The sequence below is a fragment of the Chenopodium album genome, chromosome 3, assembly GCF_948465745.1.
Source record: "Chenopodium album chromosome 3, dcCheAlbu1.1, whole genome shotgun sequence".
NCBI lineage: Eukaryota > Viridiplantae > Streptophyta > Magnoliopsida > Caryophyllales > Amaranthaceae > Chenopodium > Chenopodium album.
Window position 1 is genome coordinate 19392737 of NC_137836.1, and position 20912 is coordinate 19413648.

A 20912-nucleotide genomic window follows, 5' to 3' on the forward strand; every position below is an offset into this window, starting at 1 on the left:
TAAATAACTAAATAACTTAGGAAATGATGCTAAGTATTTAGATTTTTATTTTTTGTAATAGCATGCCTAGACAACGGGATCGCGATCTTTCTACTCGTGGCCGGCGTCAGGCTTTTCGGGAGGAAACTCCCACAGTTCCTGAGGGCATGGACGACGATGCCCTAAAGATAGAGCCTCGCCCTTCTTCGAGTAGGGGTAGGTGGATTCCACCTCCGTGGACACCAGACAAGTTGGTTTTCTGCCGTGAGAACCACGTTTCTCACCGTCCACTTGCCGGCATAGTCGATGGCACGCTTCGCCATCATGGATCCGGAGCTGGAGATTTGATTCCGTGGCTATATGGGATTATCACGAGGGATCCTGTTACGAACGCCTTGTGGGAGTCTATTGGTTTAGGAGATTTTTATTCGGCGGTCGTAGGATTTTGCAGCCCCCGGATTGTGTCCCGACAGTTTTTCGTGCGTTGTTGGAGTATTTTTAGGATACTACCAACACTTTTCACTTTGCTTGGGGGGAGATGATAGTGACCCCCTTAATTTTAGCATGATCAGTGGCTTACGCTTCACCGAGCTGGTCGTACGGCACAATCCTGACCTCACTTGGGGGCCGGCTAAGGTAGCAGATTTGTTAGGTCCGGTCGTTCAGCATATCAGGACTTAGCCGGTGTCTCGAGGTGGTCCTAAGAGCGGACGATCAGAGTTGGCTTCTGTTCAGGCCGGTGGCTTTGACATGGATGAGACATCACCTGAGCAGCAAGTGCGGATCTTTGTTTTGATTCTCATTTTCGTGACTCTTTCTCCTGATAGGAGTTCACGTGCGCTCGTTTGCTACCTTCATTCTTTGGTCAGGATTGGCGAGGTAGTCCTATAGTTGGGCCAACCTTGGATATGCCGATCTACTCTCGTCGCTACAACATGGCTGTAGGCAGCTGAATGACCAGGCCCCTGTCACTGTCTACGGTTTATGGAGAGTCGTAAAGGTGACGATCTTTCTTCTTTTTGTTTTGTTTTTAACCTGTTTAACTCATGTGCTTAGAGATTACTTTTCATTGCAGCTGTGGTTCTATGAGTACTTTCCGTGATTGGCCCCTCGACGGCGTCGCAAAGCGGTCCATGATTTCCCTGTCGGAGCTTAGCTGGCGTGACCGAGGCGAGTCACGAGTGGAGTCCGTCTCTACGCTGTGCGGGCTGCTGTGCCGAGGCACCTCTTCTGTTGGTGTAAGAATTGATCTTGCAGCAGTTTATTCTCCACCTTGATGTTATTTTTCGGCATTCATTGCAATTTTTTATGGTTTTTAGGTTGCTGTTGAGATCCATTATTGGCCATGGGCTGGGATGACTGATCTTCCCGAGGCCTTGCAGCTCTCGACATACTGTACTGTTTTTGTTGGTACTGGACGATTTTCTTGGTATCTTGGGGAGCGCGTTGTTCGTGAGCACGGTGTTGATCGCTTTGTGGTGACCTTGCCTCCAGCGGAGTCGATACTGGACTCACGTTTGCTTAGGGAGTTGATAAACAGGGCAGAGCGCTACACTTTTCCTTGGCAGGAGATTATGCGTATGGAGGGCGATTATTCAAAGGACTTGCTTCCTTATTTGGCTCCTCCACCCCATCTTCCCGAGGTATGATTTCTTTTGAGAATTTTGTCGCTAGTCTCTGTTTAAACCATCGAATAACCTGATTATTCGATCGTAATTTCAGACGACTATTCGCCGTATGGGGAAGATTGAGTTCCCGCCTCAATCTGTTGATCGATATTACAGAGGATCATATTGCTGATGCGCCAGAGGGTTTCATACAGGTATAGGAGGCTCTGCCTGATGTGTTTGAGTTGGTATGCTTTTTGACACATTATTCATCCATTTTAATACCGCTTGTTACTGATTTTTCTTTGCTTTGTTCTCAGTTTACGCACCTAGAGATGATGGGATTCATGAAGTTGGTTGATGCTTTGAAGTACTGCATCATCAAGCTTTGACGAGGTGCGAGTTGTCGGGGCGGTTCTAGCGATGTTCTCGAGGTATATTCACCCTTTTCCCCATATTTACCATTTGTTCTATCTTGCACTATTGACATCTTTTAATTTTGGGTTTTTCAGGAGCAACGGAGGTCTCTCTCGCGCTCGAGGCACAGAGGCTCGGACGAGGGGGAGCCTAGTCGCGGCAGACGATCTCTTGAGGTTTTTTGGCATTCTCAGTCTCAGCAGAAGCCTCGGCCTTTTCAGTCATTTCAGGAGGCTCAGTGGCAGCAGCCTCAGCCTTCTCAGCCATTCCAGCACTTTCAGGGTCAGTAGCAGCGACCTTCATTTTCCCAGCCTTCACAGCCTGAGTTCAGGCCAGTCATTACTCTTGTGGACCATGGTTTATACTCAGTTCCATTGTATGGGGCGCTTCCTCCACCAGTGCATGGCTTATTTTCATTTCCATTGTCTAGGACGATGCCTCCATCGATGCTTCCTACCTCTTGGAGTCAGTCTGCGCTGTTTGCCAGTTGGACAGGTACTGCTTTGAGTTTGTCTGCTACTGGAGCTATAGGGACTAGTAGGGATACTACTCCTCGAACCCGGATGATAGAAGGACTCTTTGGTCCTCCGTTCCCGTATTCGCAGGCTGGAGATGATACTAATCCTCACTCTTCTAGTTCTACAGATTTTTGACCGAGGGTTTTTATTTTGTACTTTGGTTGATGACACTTGACAATTTATGCATTTATTAGTGTGTATTATTGTGTGCTTGAGACTCATTGTGTGTAATTATGTATTTATTAATGACGCGAAAAAAATTGTAAGTGGAGGGTACCTACCTTCCCCAAAAGAAAAAGGAAAATGAAAATTGGGACAAATTTTACAATTTCCCTAAAAGTAAAAAAGAAATAAAAAAGAAAATGGGGCAAGTTTCTCCCCCAAAATAAAAATAAAAATAAAAATAAAAATGGGACAAGTTTTACAACTTCCCCAAAATAAAAATAGAAATAAAAATAAAATAATAAAAAATAATAAAGATAAAAAATAAAAAATAAATGGAGAATTTTATTAGGAATGAAACTCTCGAAAAACAGAATTAGAAGATAAACGATGAAGGCAAAACAATAAAAATCCGGATAAAAATATGAAGACGTATGAGCACCACGACACGGCAGTGTACACCGTGTCACGGAAAAACATGCCGTGTCACGGCACTATTTCCTGTGACACGATGGAATTTCCCGTGTCACGGTGCGCTAATTCTGCAGCGGTGTAGTTTGCACGCATAGAAAGATAGATTTTGAGTATTTCCAAGCGTTTTGGCTATAAAAGAGGACCAATTATTCGTGATATGTATAATTACAAAACATAAAATAATTAGAATTTCATATTTCAATAATAATGTCTCAGAATTTTGATAATACATTGCGCGACTGGTCTTATTCTTTGACCAATGCTGACAAAAGAGAGCTAGAACTGTTTCATGTCAGAGGCTTATTAGCCTTGAGGCATGTAGCAATTGAACATGATTTTCTTAGGGTAGCTTTAGATTATTGGAGTCCTGAAATGCATTGTTTCAAATTTGACTATGATGAAATTTGTCCCCTGACGGAGGAATTCGGTGCCATCTTTGGTTTTCCTGCCAGAAATCTCATTGCCATGCCTACCCTATGTGAGTATTATTACCAAGACTTTGAACGCCATCTGAATTTGACAAATCCAGATTTAAATAAAATTCAATCGTCATGTTTTTGAGTCTTATCATGTATACCGTAGAAGGGCTTATATTTTTTGCATGTTTAGCAAGCTTGCAAACGGTAGGGTAGGACATGCTTGTTTGGCATCTGTGCTTGAACATGTTGAATCTGGGAGATCTCCTATGCCTACTTGCCTTGGAGAAACTTTGCGCGACCTTGACGAAGCAAAAGCTGACCGGAAAGCCATCAGGAAGGGCTCTCTAGTACTGTTGCAGGTAAAAACGCGCTCAAATTAGCCCCCGTGACACATTACAGTCACCGTGTCACGATGCATGTCTGTTGTGACACGGTGCATTCTACCATGTCAGGGTGGTTTTCTGCATTTTTTTTTTCGACTGATTTATTTATTTTTTTATTTTGCAGATTTGGTTGATGGAACGTTTAGAACTTTTTGAAGCCCTCGACGACATTGAAAAATATGGTCCCAATGATGTGGTCCATAGGAAGAAGAACTACTCTGCAAACATGTCATATGATGATTGGAAGGTCTTCTTTGCAAAGAGAGAATTTTCCATTCAGTGGGTGGTGCCTTGGTAGAGGCTTACTAGGATGGTTGGCACGAATTATACTCTGTATTGTCGCGTTCCTAGTATTTCAAAGTTGACTTTTTATTGCCCTTCTCGATTGAACAAGTAGTTCCACGCTATAACGATAGTCCTCGTGAAGTATCGTTGCATGAAAGTAACGTTTACAAGTACGAGACTTATTGGATTGGAAGACCTTTGTGGACCGTTTATGCGAGTAACCAAGCTCCTCCTCCCTAATCTAGTGCATACAAGGCATGGTTGAATCCTAGAAGTAGAAGGGATAGAGTCGGATCACGCAACTTTGATGTGAAGGGACGTCTTGGAAGTAAGAAGGCGCCTCCTAAATATCGTCTAGGTCTGAGAACACAAGGAATTGAGTTTAAGACTCCTATAATGCCTAAAAAGAAGAATTATGTGAAAGGAAAGGGTAAGGAAACGATGGTTTATAGAGAGAAGCAATCGAAGAATTCTAAGAAAGGTGAAAGGGGTGAAAGTTCAACTAGAGGTGTGACGGTTCGGGCTACAAAAGACACATTAATGGTGAAGGCCGACGTAGTTAAAAAAGAGAAGGAGCTTCCTAAAGTGAAGAAGGATTAGATCAATATTGCTTTGCTTATATGATTTATAATTTTTAATTTTTAAATAAGGCTCATGATGCCAATAATTGTAGTCACATTTATTTCAATAATTATAGCATATTTATTTTCGCCTTAAATAAAAATTACATTGACCATTTTTTTTTGTATCCGAGTCAAGAAGTCGAACGCAATGAAAGAACAATAACAGTCGTCGAAGAAGTAACAATAAAATAACAGAATTCGCAAAGCCCGGTTTTGCCGCGCCACGGAAAAATCCACCGAGTCACACAGTAAAATACAGTATCACGGGATTGTCTGCTATTTTTTTTTTGCTGGAAATCCAAAGTGACACGGTAAACATTCCCGCGACGTGGTGGATGCTGACGTGGCGCGACACTTTTTTTTTGTTTTTTTTTATTATTATTGCCGTGCCATGGGGTATTCTGCCGTCAGGGGGTGGATGTTGACGTGGCGCGACGTATGCTGATGTAGGATTTTCTCCATTTTAGCTCCACTTTGCTGTCTTGTGTGTTGTACTTAGTCGACGGAGGAAGGATTTTATTTATTTAAAGTGGTCGGGCCCCCTTGAGGGGTTGCCTACGCATCCTTAAAAAGGAATCAGGCCAAACGTTGCTCTATCGGGTCATGAACCCATGCAACTAGGCATAAAATTTCTTGAGTTGATCCAAGTTGGTTAAATTGTGGAAACCGTTGCCATCCATGTCTACCAATTGTGCCACCCCGCCAGACAAAATGGATTCAACAATGTATGGACCTGAACAGTTTGGTCTAAATTTTCCCCTTGGATCTAACACATTTTTGCGAAGTGCCTTGAGCACCAAGTCACCTTCCTTGATGTTTCTAGTCTTGACTTTTTTATTGAAATGTCATGCCATACATTGTTGGTAGGTTTGGACATGATGCAAAGCTGCCAAGCGTTTTTCGTCAAGTAATACTAGTTCATCATATCTTGCTCTAATCTAGTGGACTTCATCTAATTTGCTTTCCAACGCGATTTGGAGAGAAGGGATTTCGAGCTCTATTTGTTGTACCAAAGAGAAAGGGGTAGCCCCCGTTGATGTACGAACAGAGGTTCGATAACCCCAAAGGGCGAAATGTAGCTTACTTGGCCAATCTTTGTAATTTTCCGTCATCTTTTCGATGATAGTTTTCACATTCTTATTGGCCAATTCGACCGCACCATTTGTTTGTGGAATGTAGGGTGATGATCTGTGATGCTTGATATGATATTTCTTTAATAGTTCTGCGCACTTGGCTTGGAAATGCGTTCCATTATCACTGATCATCTCATGAGGTACCCCATAGCGGCATATGATATTTTTCTCAATGAATTGAGCTACATGTTTTGCTGTTTGCTTAGCATATGAGGCATCTTCAACCCATTTGGTGAAATAGTTGATTGCTACAAGGATGAATACATGCCCCCCTTGTCCTGGTGGCGTTATCTTTCCAATGATGTCGATACCCCAAGTAGAGAAAGGTCATGGAGAAGTATATGTTTAGAGAAGTGAAGGTGGAACGTGCTGCAAATTTGCGTAGACTTGACACTTCATACATTTCTTGACGTATTCGTCACAATCTCTCTCCATAGTAGTCCAATAATAACTATGTCGTTGAATCTTTTGGACTAACATCTTAGCATTCATATGCGTTCCATATATACCGGCATGAAGGTTGTCCATGGTTTTGTGTGCTTCTTTCTTATCTATGCATAAGAGATTTCTCCCTAGTGTAGTCCTTTTGTTGAGTTCTCCCCTGATGAGCACATACTATGAGGCCAGGAGCCTCAAAGCACGGCGTGCCCTTTTATCAGTATTAGGAGGATATTCTCCGTTCGTCACGTAATTAAGGATATCTGTATACCATGGTTCTTCATCTTCTTCTTGTGCTTCTTGTTCATCATCAAGTGCGTGCACATAAGCCGGCTCATATCTTCTTTCTATGGTCAATGGCATTCTGATTGTGTCCGTTGGAATTCGCACCATTGATGCTAATTTAGCCAGTGCGTCGGCAAACTGGTTTTCTTCTCTAGGCAAGTACGTATATTCCACTTCATTTAGTTGCTCCGTGAGAGTTTCCAGATGAGCTTGATACGTAGCGAGACTTTCACTTCTCACCTTCCATCTCTTGGAGATCTTGTTGATGATTAGTGAGGAATCACCGTAGATTATGAGCTTCTTAATTCCCGGCCACAGCTGTTTCTAATCCCAAGATGCATGCGTCGTACTCTGCGACATTGTTTGTGACATCAAAGTCGAGCTTCATGGAAATTGGGATATGCTCTTCATTGGGTGATACGAGCAAAACTCCTACACCACAACCCTTTTGGTTCAAAGCTTCGTCAAAATAGAGTGCCCAGTTATCATCTTCGGTCATGAGTAGATCTTCGTCAGGGAAATCATACTCATCTTCTTCTTTCTCAACTTCTTCTAGTGGAAAATCTGCTAAGAAGTCAGAAACTGCAGAACCTTTGATGGCTTTTTGTGGTACAAATTTCAAGTCAAACAGAGCAAGGTTGACTATCCACCTTGATAATCTTCCATTGAGTGTTGCTTTTTCGAACAAGTACTTGAGTGGATCCATCTTAGACACAACATGCGCGACCCACACGAGTGCGAGACACAACTTTTCAAGTGGTGTGTATCGCGTCTCATATCCTTGAAGCTTCTTGCTCAAATAGTAAATTGCATTCTCCTTGGTTTCGATCTCTTGTGCCATCATTGCCCCCATCGTTTCTCTTATGACCGTAAGGTAGAGTTGAAGAGGAAAGTCAGGCCTCGCTGGTGCTAGCACGGGTGGGTTTGCCAGGTACTCTTTGATTTTGTCGAAAGCTTTTTGGCAATCATCATCCCATGTGACTGGAACATTTTTCTTAAGATTCTTAAATATAGGTTCACATATCGTCGTGAGTTTTGATATGAACCTACTTATATATTGCAGCCTTCCAATGAAGCCTCGAATTTCTTTCTCAGTCTTGGGTGGTGGCATGGCCATGATTGCTTTGACTTTTGTAGGATCTATTTCAATACCTTGAGAACTGATCACATATCCAAGTAGTTTTCCTAACGTAACTCCGAATGCACAATTTGCAGGATTTAATCTCATATTGTACTTGCGGAGTCTTTCAAAGAACTTGCGAAGTGCAATGATGTAGCCTGGGCGATCCTTTGACTTGACGATCATATCATCAACAAAGACCTCCACCTCTTTGTGTATCATATCATGTAACAATGCTGTGGCTGCTCTTTGGTAGGTGGCACCCGCGTTTTTCAACCCGAATGGCATTACTGTATAGCAATATGTACCCCATTGTGTGAGAATGTGGTTTTCTCCATGTCTTCCTCGGCCATTAATTCTTGATTATATACGGCGTAGCCGTCCATGAATGATAGGATTGCATGGTTTGCTGTGTTATCAACCAGAATGTTAATGTGAGGTAGAGGGAACCCATCTTTCGGGCTTGCCTTGTTGAGATCCCTGTATTCAATACACATTCTGACCCTTCCATCCTTCTTCGGAGCTGGAACCACATTAGCTATCCATTCTGGATACTTGGATATTTTGATGAAACTTGCATCCAATTGCTTTCTGATTTCTTCCTTGATTTATAGAGCCACATCTAATTTCATACGGCGCAACTTTTGTTTGACAGGCTTCATACCTGGAATGAGCGACATTGTATGTTGAGCTATATCCCTGTCAATTCCTGGCATATCTTGGTATGACCAAGCAAATACATCAATAAATTCACTAAGCAAGTTAATTAGCTCTTTGCGTTCGTCTTGACTTAGTGTTAATCCAATTTTTACTTCTTTGATAGTCGTATCATTGGAAATATTAATTGTTTCTGTATCTTCGATGATTGCTGTTTTATTTTTGTGTTCTTCCATTGCTTTTATTATTTCTTTGTCATATTTATCATTATAAAAGCAATATTGATCAGGGTTAGGGGAATTACACGCATTGTAAGCAAAGGTACTCATTTCATTAAATTCATTGGTCATTACATCAAGGAGGGTAAGGTCAGCTGTGACCTCGCCGGAATTATTTGGGATAGAAAGAGGAGACTCAACAAGAGACTCAGCATTAAGGGGAACTACATTAGACTCTATAGTAGAAAAGGGGTTAGCCTCAAATCCTAAAGACTCGCCTACAGACTTAGACTCAGATTCGGACTCGGACCCGAACGACTCAGATTCATTAAACATAGGAACTTCGCCAGCGGTCACTTCCAACTTCTCTCCACTTGGCATAGTGATCTTCACCGTCTTGCACCATCCCATTGAAACATCATCAGCCGGGACGATTAACTCAGAGGGGTTAAAATATTTGCTTGATATGACAGCTTGAATGAGCTCGGAATCATCATTGCAGACAGGCTTGGATTCATTCTTTTCTAGTCCAAAAAGAAGATTAATGTTCATATCATCATAGTTTGGACTAGTTGTTTTCTCAGTTGTGAAGAACTCATTGCCTTCATTGACGTAGTAACAATCAAGGAACATCTCAAAACCAGGCTCACGCTTCCCATGTGGACAAAAGGCTTAGGGAATTCATAGCATGGGAAGTTTTCCCCTTCTTTGATGTACTGGCCATTGAGAGTGAAGGGATATGGGTCCATGGACATTTTCGTGCTCATGGTTGGAGCATTATTGCGAGCCTTCATTTTCAGGAGAGCTTGTCGGCTTGAATCCCAAGCTAAAGGTATCCTTCTTAAGTGCACCAGGATGGCCCCAAAGTTCATCCATTTTCTTTTTGAGTCCGAGGGTCATTCTATGGAAATTCCCTTGCTTCTTCATAATGGCATTAACATTGGTGTTTGAATAAGGATCATAGTCGAGGTGACACTTCTCTTCTTCTTCGATCATGAGAACATCATCCAACGAAAATCCCCAGAGATCTTCATCTTCCTCGTCATATTCAACATCGATAATGGGAGTATCAATAACTTGTATGCGCATGGGGGAGGCATCAATGGTAATTGGGACCCCTCCAACTATAGCTTTCACCTTTTGGTGCAACGATGTTGGGACCGCCTTTAGCTCATGAAGCCAAGGACGACCTAACAGCAGATTGAAAGAAGCCTTAATGTCCACCACCTGAAACTTGGTGCGACGTTCAATGGCCCCAGTAGTTATATTTAGCATGATAGTACCCACGGCTTGATGACGAGTATTATCATAAGCACGAATCCCTTGAGTAGAGGGGATCAGTTCTTCATCTTTTATGCCCAACTTCTTTGCAGTGTAGAGTGGGCATACATTGATTGCTGAGCCATTATCAACCAGGCTTATAGGAACATTCATCTTCCTACACACCACAGTGAGGTGTAAGGCCTTGTTATGTTTATCCTCTTCCAGGGGCAGATCCTTGTAAGAGAAGGAAATCACATTACTAGTACTCGACAATTCAGTAGTGAGAAAGTTGACCAGTCCTTGAGGAGTCATATCATTAACAACTCCTATTTTCACTAGAGCATTCATCACAGCCTTTTGATGCTTGTGAGAGGTGGACAAAAGCTTCCATACATTCATTTCCACCTTAGTCTTTTGTAATTGTTTAACCACATCGTTGTTCACAGGGTCGATGGGATCAACTATTGGTTATGATTGCGGTGGAGGTGGAGGTGGACTAGGCTGTTGCAACCGTCCACTTCTGGTGAGAACCTTGACCTCAAGGTCTCTCTAAACATGTTCACTTGTGCCAAGAGACGATCAGGCTATATCTTTGAGATAGACGTCTTCATCGTCACTATCCCAAATTCCATTCACTTCTTCACTGTTTGAAACAAATACTACTTTTGGTAAAGGTTCATTCACAGGTTGAATGAGTATTGACGGATCAAATGAGACTTCACCTCCCATAATAGCCAAAGCATCAAAAAGGGGACCTGTTTTAATATTGGGCTTCTTGCCCCTGGATGGACAGGAAGTTGATTAGCATCAATCAGGTCTTGGATCGCATCCTTCAACCTCCAACAATTCTCAATCGTGTGGCCCTTACCTTGATGAAACTTACAATGAGCATTAGGGTCATAGCTAGCAATTCTGTTCTCTGGTCGAGGTTCTGGAAAAGGTCCAATTGGCATAACCAGTCCTTGACCATGCAAGCAATTAAAAGCAGCATCACAAGTCATTCCCAAAGGCATGTAAACCCTCCTTTGCCTTTGGAATCTCTGAGGGGGAGCATTAAGAGCTAGAACATCATTGATATTGACATTGTTGGTAGCATTATTGGGCTTGGAAGACGAAGAAGAAGGAGTGTCGTTATTCTTGTTTTTCCAAGTGTTGTTGTTATTATTGTTGCTACTAGCAGTCTTCATCAATTCATCTTCGATATTGATCCCAATATTGTACACAGCTTTGAAGGTATTCAAAGGCAGAAAATTCAAGTGCTGCTTGTACTTACGAGTCAGATTTGCAATAAACAGGCGAACCATCTCTTTCTCCTTGGGAGGATTCATTAAAAGGGCAGATGTCTCTATCCACTTACTTAGATAAGTAATGAAGCCTTCATTCTCCTATTTGAGAATTGAGAGTTCACGTTCAGAAGTCTTAGCTTGGATGTTACACTTGTAACGGTTCATAAAGCTTTCAGTAACATCCTCCCAAGTCGCAAAATGTTTGGATTCCAGAGAGTAGAACCATTGTTGACAGGCATGCTTTAAGGAAAGAAGGAACACAGTACAACTAGACATGACACCAAACCAGACTTACGAACCACATAAGCACGCACAAAGACCAAAATAGAGTAACTGGACAAGCCTCCTGGGCACCGTGTCACGGTGTTGACTGTCGTGACACGGTACAGTGCACCGTCAGACGGGACAATGCACCGTGTCATGGCATTGCACACTGTGGCGCGGTAGACCTGTCGTGACACGGTACACAATTCCAGGCCTAAATTTGCGTAATTTCCAGGTTTTGATCAATTTTAAGTCCGTACTAATTACTATGTGGAAATAAAAACCCTCAGTCATAGGTTAAACAAAATGAGCAAACACATGTGGGTTAGCACCAAATAAACCATGTAGCATTTAGTCACGATGATGTAAAAAGAGTTCACAACCTAAGGTCAAGATCTATGTTCAACTATTGGTCAAGATTTTGGTGTCAAAAGGGTACCATGGTTAAGGGTTTGGACTCGTTAGCAAGGCATCCTCCCTTTAGAGTGTATGCTAACGGGCGGCTCCGTGAGTTCGTGATGAAATCGAACTCGACTCCATGGTTTGGGTGGATTTTATAACTCGGATGAACCCTTATTACCATGAGAGTTTTTGGGTTCATAGAGCTTAAATCCCCCGGGGCTAAGACGTATGTAGAACACACACGTTTTTTTAGAAAAATCGAAGGAAGTTGACTGTGAGAAGAGAAATTAAGCCACTAGATTGATTTTAGAACTGCCGTGACACGGCAGAGAGCACCATGTCACGATGCTGCATACCGTGTGACGGTGTACTACACCGTGACACGACAGATTTTGCCGTGGTGCGGCAGTCAGAAAATCTGACTGGTGCCTTATTTTCCTTCATATGCAATCAAGTTATTCAATTTTTCCTACGGGACAGACCTAAATGCGACGTTAAAACGTCTATGCTTATTCAAAAATGCCAAATTAATCACAGGAATATTTTTCAATAATCTTTTAAGTCTCATCCACCCATCTTAATTAAATACCGATCACTCAAATTGATAAATAACCAAGAATCCTCCACAGTAGAGTCGCCAAATTGTAGGCGTCGCTCGAAGTGTGCCTACGTTAAAGCATGTGTGAATATGTTTGGCACTCATAGGAAGTGGGAATTGACATAATACGATTAGGGACAAGTAAAGTAGGAAGCCGCCAACAAGTTTTTAAGGAACTTGTAAACCGTTCACAGATCATAAAAAGGCAACCACGAATAAAGGGACAACGATAGGTAACAATGATTGACCCGTGAAGGTTGCACCCCATTCATAATCCATGAGATTACTAACTCCATATGATTCGGAACCACGAAAGGAGGATCGAGGATGATGGTACGAAGTGAGTCATGGAGTCACATTCGCCCGTATTGGCCTCTACTCGATTCTTATAGTGAAAAGTGATTCCTGCGATCTCAAAGGCATGCAAACAAAGATTCAATTTGCTCCAAACTATTATTATGTTAAATTGGTTGAATATTAATGCAACACATTATTCTAAAATATTAGTTATCACTTGATTAAACAACAAGATTAAAAAGGAACCTAAACCGGTTGTCCAAATTATCTTATTAGTTGTGATTTTCAATTACATATTCCCTTTAACATGCAATATGGTGATCAATAATAATAATAGAATAAACATTAATATTGGAAGAAATTTAACAATAAATCCAACAATATAAAATCGTTAGAAAAATAATAGAAATAGAAGGAACATAATTCTTACTTTGATTCTGTTTGTCTGCAACTATAAAATAATAAACGAGTTAGTAACTTCAAGGAATAATAATAAAACAATAATTAAATTAAATAAAATAGAGTTGGTTTGGGGCCAAACTCTCAAACAGTTCTACCTTTCACACTTTGGCTTAAGGACAGAACCACAAGTAAAGTATGGACTCCTTGGAGTGCTTGAAGAGGGAATTTTGAAAGAAAAAGTGTAGGCTAGTATTTAGGCTAGAGCATAAAAGAGAGAAAAAGAGAGTTAATTCATGCCTCGTACATCAGAAATGAGGGGGTATTTATAGAAAAAATTGAGTAGAGGGAACCCACGGAACCCTAAAAAGATAAAAACCCTAAAAAATAGCACCGCGACACGGCAGTGCACACCGTGACACGGTGCCAAGCACCGTCAGACGGGGGAAAATCCCGTGACACGGTGGAAAACATTGTAAAGCGAGAAATAATTTGGTTATGGGGAATAAAACGCGTGAAGGGTTTACATGGAAAGGACACGGAGTTGCCTTGTGTCACAACACAGGCACCGTGTCACGGGGAATACCATTGTGGCGCGGCATGGGTTCCCGTGACGCGGTGCTTACTTCCGTGATGCGGGAACCTGTAGTCCATTTTTCCGTCTAAATTCATTTTTGCCCTAATTTCGTTCAGCCTTTTTAAGTGCCGATTGATAATTTCAGGCCATTTTTGATTTATTTTTTATTTGATTGGGCCAAAATAATGAAATAAAAAGGTATGGGCCAAAATAATAAATAAAATAAAAAAGGTTTGGGATAAAATTAAAAATAAACTATGCTTTGACTAAACATCAAGACTGATCCGTGGACTATTTAAAAAATAAATTTAATTAAGGAAAATTTTTAACTTACCACCCAAAAATGTACCTAATTTCTAACTCAGCACCCAAATTTTTTTTTAATTTTAAATTACCACCCGATAATTTAATTATTCACTTAGATTACCACCCAATTTGAATTTCTGGTGGAATTCAGTCACGTGGGCCCCAGTCAACGGCTATAAACGGCTATTTTTTTCTTTCTAACATTTTCCCTCCCCGATTCTTCCTATAAAACACTTCCTTTCACTGAAATTGCCATCCCATGTTAATTTTCTTCAGAAATTCCACAAATTGGAGGTGAATTGTAACAACAGTAGCAACCCTAATTTGCGACAGAAAATCAAATCTCTTCAGGTAACCTTTTAATCTGTAAAAATTAGGGTTCTTGTTTGAATTAAATTAGGGGAAATTGTTGTGAATTTAATTGGGGGAATTAATTAGGGCTTTGAAGACAAATGAATTGATTAATGTAGGTTAGTAGGTTATGTAGTAGTATTTCAATAGGGTTTCTGTTAAATTGTGTGATTGAATTTGAATTACTTTAGCTGGAATTGTAGTTACAAATTCTAGGGCATGTTAGGGTTGATTTGAGCATGTATTGAGCTTGTGTTGTTTATTTGTTGTTGGAATTGTTGTGGCAGAAATGGAGGAGAATAAGGTGATTCTCAGATTTAAGTATTTGACCGTTGAAATTGACATTAAATATGAGATTGGTAAAAGTAACTTGCAAGATACAACAATAACATTTGAAGATCAACTTCGAGATATGGATGATCCAGTAGAGGGATCAATTGACCTACTGTACCCAATATTTCAGTACATTTATAAAGGGAAGTTTAGGACCTTAGAGGATGATGGTGATGTGTTCAAGATGATTAGAAGGTTACCTAATCAGGACACATACATCATACATGTTGGGAGCACAGATGACCCTGGTTTCTTGGCTGACTGTATCATCGAGTACAGGATGAAATAAAATAGGACTTGGCCACCCTCTAGTTATCCTCATTTTGGTGGCCAACCACCTCAGTGAATAGGTGTGCTTGCTTAAGATGTGTGTAATTTCTTGTTTGGTGGATCTTGTTACATAAACTAACATCTTTTATGGTAATTATAGGTTAGAAGATCTCTTGGAATAACTTTTCTCCCACAAATAAGAAGAAATGCAATTGTGGTTTGCCTTTGGCAAAATTAACATCTTGGACTAGGGAGAACCCTGGGAGGAAATTCATGGCTTGCAAATTCTATGACCCTAACACTAAAACTAGGGGGTGCAAGTGTTTTGAGTGGGTTGACACTGAAGATGAAACAAATTGGCAAAGAGATGTGATCAATCAACTTTTGCTTGACAAGAAGTTGATGAAAGCTGAAGTGAACTCTCTGAAAAGGGATATTGAAGACTTAACTGGGCAAAGAAGGTGTCTGCTGAATGAGGTGGACAATTTGAAAGTAAAATGCAAGGCTCTCAGTGGGGATAGGAAGATGATGATCACCAACTCTGCCAATTTAGATAACAAGCTTCTTGTTTATTTTGTTATTTTGTGTTCTGTTTTCTTGGTTATTCTAGGTGTTGTTGTAATGAAATTAATGTAATAAGTGGGAGGGGGTGTTAAGGCTTGGACTATTGTACTCTTTGTTGATGAATGAAATAAGTGAACTTGTTGCAACATAATTTGTGTACTGTTTTTGCTTTTTAAAGATGTGAATGAGTAGTGTTGCTTTAATAAGCTTGAAGTTTAGTGAATTAAAGAGCACTTTAAAACCAACATGTACATATTAGGCATAAAACAGAAGCTTGGTTAAACCATGTCTTAGATAGACACAAAATCATCAATATTATCAAATTAGGCTTTGAAACACAAACTTGGTTAAAAGGGCACTAATTAAGTGTTGTTGTCAAAATGACATGTATTTGAGAGCAAAAATATTTGTTCACTTACGCAGCTCAAAATACAAGCAATGTAGACCAAAATATAGGTTCACCAACACTGTTAAGTTGCTTAAAAATATTACAGACTAAAATAAGTTCATAAGTTCAGTTGGACTAAAATAAATCAGCTAATCCCTAAGTCTAATAGGCTTCAACTTGGATCTTGTCTCTCTGGTAGAAGTAGAAGGAACTGCTGTAGCTGAACCCTTAGTTTGCTGCTTAGAGTGAGTCTTCTTTTGAGTCTGAGTCTGAGTCTTGTGCTGGGACTGACTCTCACTGTCCTGCTGACTCTAGCTCTGCTGCTGACTACCACCCGCTGCTGCTGATGACTCTGGCTCTGCTGCTGACTAACACCCTGCTGCTGCTTCTGCTCTCTCCTATGCTCCTCTTAGGGAAACCTTTTATTTTCAATGCTGTTAGGACCTGCTGTTCCACCCAATGCACCACTCTGTAACACAAAATTAAGAGTAAGTAGGGTGTTTAGTAACACATAACAGATCACTAAGCTCAAAATATTTTACCTTTTTCAAAGCACTTTCTTGTTTTTTTCTTTCTTTGGTCATTCACCCAGTCTGTGTTCAAAGGTGGCCTTCCACCTTCTTTCTTAGGAGAAGACACAGATACTGGGGTGACAGATGGATTTTTACAAGTTTTGGCAAAGTACCCTAGTTGCCTGTAGTTCTTGCAAGTACTCTTCCTCTTCACACTTTGCTGCTCCTGATTCTGGTGCTGGCTTGGCACTTCACCTTTCTCCAACTTCCTCTTCTTTGACTTGGGTCTCCCTGGCTGTACTTTGATGGCTGGTGGTAGTGGTTTCCTCAGCTTCACCTTGTCCCAGTAGTGTGGACTAGACATTGCTGCAATTTCATACCTATATGCCAACATGTATGTAGACAAAAGGTAGGCATTGTCCACATAGTCCTCAGGGTCTGCCCTTTTGTCCATTATGTAGGCATATGCATGGACACAAGGGATACCAGTGAGTTCCCAGTGGTAGCAGCTGCATGTATGCTTAACTAGGTTAATTGTGACTAGGTCTGAGTTAAGCTCAACCTCATAACTATCACCCCTAGATAATTGTACAATGTAGTACTTTGCAGCTGATTCAATTCTTTGAAATGTCTTCTTCACATATGGAGTTACCTTTCCTTCCATTCTCTGAAATCTTTCCCACTAATCTAGGTTTCTTTTCATCAAATACCTCATAAGCCACTCAATCTGAGTCAAAATTGGTTTATTCCTAGCCTCTTTAATAACATCATTAAAAGTCTCACAAATGTTGTTAAGCAACATGTTTGATTTAGGGAAAGCACTAAAAGCATGCCTAGACCAGTGTTCAGCAGGGATCTCAACAAGATAATCATAAGCTTATTCAGACAAGAACTTTATTGACTCCATTGCTACATCATAGTCAAACTACATAGGTTTTATTTAACAAACGCACAACAAAAGGCAGATCAGAACAATGACATGCAGATCAGATTATAGTAGCTTAATGTTTTAGAAAACAAGGGATATATACCTGTGTTGTTGCCATTGCTGCTGACCAGAACAGCTCCTTGAATGTAGCTCCACTGAACTGCAACTTGAAGTTTGCCCAAATATGTCTAACACAATACCTAGTGTCTGCATATGGCACAACTTGTTGCAATGCTTCAAGCAGCCCCTATTCATATACCAAACATAGCCAGTCACTTAAAAGAATTGAAATAACTAATTTAAAGTAGATGGCATAAGACTCTAAATGGTTACCTTTTGCCTATCTGACATAAAAGTATACCCCAATCCTTGATTTTCATCTTTAAGGGATTTCATGAGACTTTCAAGAAACCAAACCCAAGTCTCTGTGTTCTCTATTTCAACTGTGGCCCATGCAATAGGATAGATGTTGTTGTTTTCATATTTACCCACTGCAACTAATATCTGACCAGGGTATGGACCTTTTAGGTGACATCCATCAACCCAAATTAGTGACCTACAACCTGACATAAATCCCTTTGCTGCTGGTGCAAGGCATATGAACATTCTCAAGAATAATGGGGGCTCAGGCCTATCAATTCCATCAACTACAACATTGCATTCAGCGCCTGGGTTGTATTTCATCAATGCCTTCCCATAGTCCCACACCCTTGCATATTGTTCAGCTGCAGATCCATATATCATAAGCTTAGCCCTTGCTGTAGCCATCCAAGATTTACTGTATGTAATTTCAATACCAAGATCACCTAAAACTCTCCTTCTAAAGCTCTTCAGTTTCCAACCTGGGTCACTCCTCCAGTCTTCAATATACTTGTCAGCTAGAAATTCAGCTGTGAGGTTTAGGTTTCTTCTGACCCTTAAACAGTTATGCTTCAAATGAAGAACCTTAATCTGCCAAAAATCTTGATTCAAAGACCTCCTTGCAACCACCCTAAACTTACATCTCCTTCCCACAACACAAGTGCACTTAGGAAGCCTACACCTTTTAGAATCCCATACGCACTGGCACCTTCTTCTACACTGCACAGTTAGTTTGCTGCTGTCATTGTGCAAATACCAGAACTCATACCTATAACCTTATAACCCTTATAACCTTCCTGAGCACCTTATTGTTAAGGAACTTCTGTCCTTTTACCAACTCAATTGGTTTTTTGAAATCTGATGAGACTTGAAACTATGGGTAATTTTCTGTCTCATCATCAGAACCTTTAGGGTTTTCCAACTCCTCAGAATAAGATGTAAACTCTCTCTGTAGAGTTACCTTCTTGGTCACCAGCTCACTCTCAAGCATACACTGCTGCTCATGTTCACTCTCCTCCCTTACACCCTTTAAACTTGCATTCACTTCTTCAAGTATGCTCTTAACATATGTATCAGCATCCTTCTCATCCCCCACCTCTTCTCCTTCTTCCCAATTGATGTCAATGTCACTAAATTCAGAACTAGAGGAACCAGAATAAGATTCTGATTCATACTCATCCTCAGTTCTTGACCTTTTCTTCCTCTTCCCCTTTGCTTTCCCTTTTCCCTTCACCCTAGTACTCCCAGATGTACCTTCCTCTTCACCCTTCTTCTTCTTCCCTTTGCCAGTGGTCTAACTCTTTCCTTTTATCTTATACCATATGTTCCACAAGGTTGGCACATGCAAATCAAACTTCACAAAGCCCCAAATACAAGATTCCCTAAGCAAATTGACAAACAACTCACTCACTTTGCACTTGTACCTCCAATAATCCCACCCGCCCTCATATCCACACAAAGTTTTCCCCTTTATTTTCCTGTTCATAAACACACCTCCTATTCTAACCTTAAGATCTACAATAGCATCATCACCAAAAGCAATTTGTCCATTTAATAAAGCAATATTTAATAACATAAAAGCATACAAACCTAGACACTAAACAAATTACACATAGCAGAATTAAACAAATCAACCAAAACACTGTGTCTTACCCACATCAGTAAATAAACAATACAACAAACCAACAATAAATAATTAAACAATAATTGCCCTCAATTAAACAATAAACAATTCAATCAACTAAACAAAGAACCCTAATTTTCAAAAAAATTGCAGTTATAGCATCAACAACAAATAACTAGCAAAATTAAACAAAAGGAACAAAGTTGCTTACCTCTTTCGACCCCATAGCAATACTCTATTGCCTTCTGACTGACCTAAGCAGCTGGTCCCCAACAAAAACCCCAAAGATGGTGACTTTTCTTCAGCGTAGCTTCTCCAGTAAACCCAGCTACCCTCCAATTAATATTTTGCAGAGCAATTAGATTTTTAAAACCAAAATTAGGGTTCCAAAATGTGATGATATGTTCAGAAATAAGAAGAAAAGGGGATTTTTCAGTGAATTAAGGGTTGAAAATGAATAAGAAATAGAGTTGGTTGGGAGAATTGAATAGGAAAGATAAAGAATTCGAAGAAAAAGAAAAAAAAATTGGAGGGAACTAACTATAGTGGGGCCCACGTGACTGAATTCCACCGGAAATTCAAATTGGGTGGTAATCTGAGTGGATAATTAAATTTTTGAGTGGTAATTTAAAATAATTTTTTTTTTTGGGTGGTAAGTTAGAAATTAGGTATATTTTTGGATGGTAAATTAAAAATTTTCCTTTAATTAAATACGATTTTTTAAGCACCCTCGGGATTAAATACTGAATCCGGCCAATAATGGCGGTGAAAGATTGTTCATCATCGGGTTTGGTTTTGGGGAGAAATTTTTAGGTGTCTACAATATGAACTCTATTTATAATGAAAAAGAAGGGTCGAAGAATTAATAAAAGATCTGAATTTAATCAGAATAAAACCCGATAGACAACAGTTTTTGCGATTTTTTGTTTTTATAATATATTTTGATCCAGAAATAGGAATAAGAAAAATAATATGTTGTTGGAAAGCTGTTGAAGTCTACTTTCTAAAACAATTGCAATCAGATTAAAATATTTTGTAGAATAAAAGATATGGCCGAAATAGTGAGACGGTGTCAGTTTTGGATAGAGTTTGGTATTTCTTTTATATCTTTTCCGTTATAGCTCGAAATTGCTATTATAATATATTATTGGAATGATAATTTCAAGGGCTATCCAACCATCTAAGATTTGGATAAAAAATAAGAGGCACGAAAATAATATCAAACTATCTTTGAACGTCTTTCAATTCGGATAGAATTAGGATTTTCAAAAAGAGGAGTTTTATTCAATTTCAAACTCTTTAATATTATGTTTTCAAAAAGAATAATTAAGATCTTTTTAGAAAATTATAGAAGCTTCTAATTAATCCTTATTGGTTTAGAAATGGGATTAAATCCTTTGGACCCTCCACATGATCATTGGGTCGTAGATAAGGTGGGCTTAGGTTCGGTTTGGGCCCAATTTAATATTTTG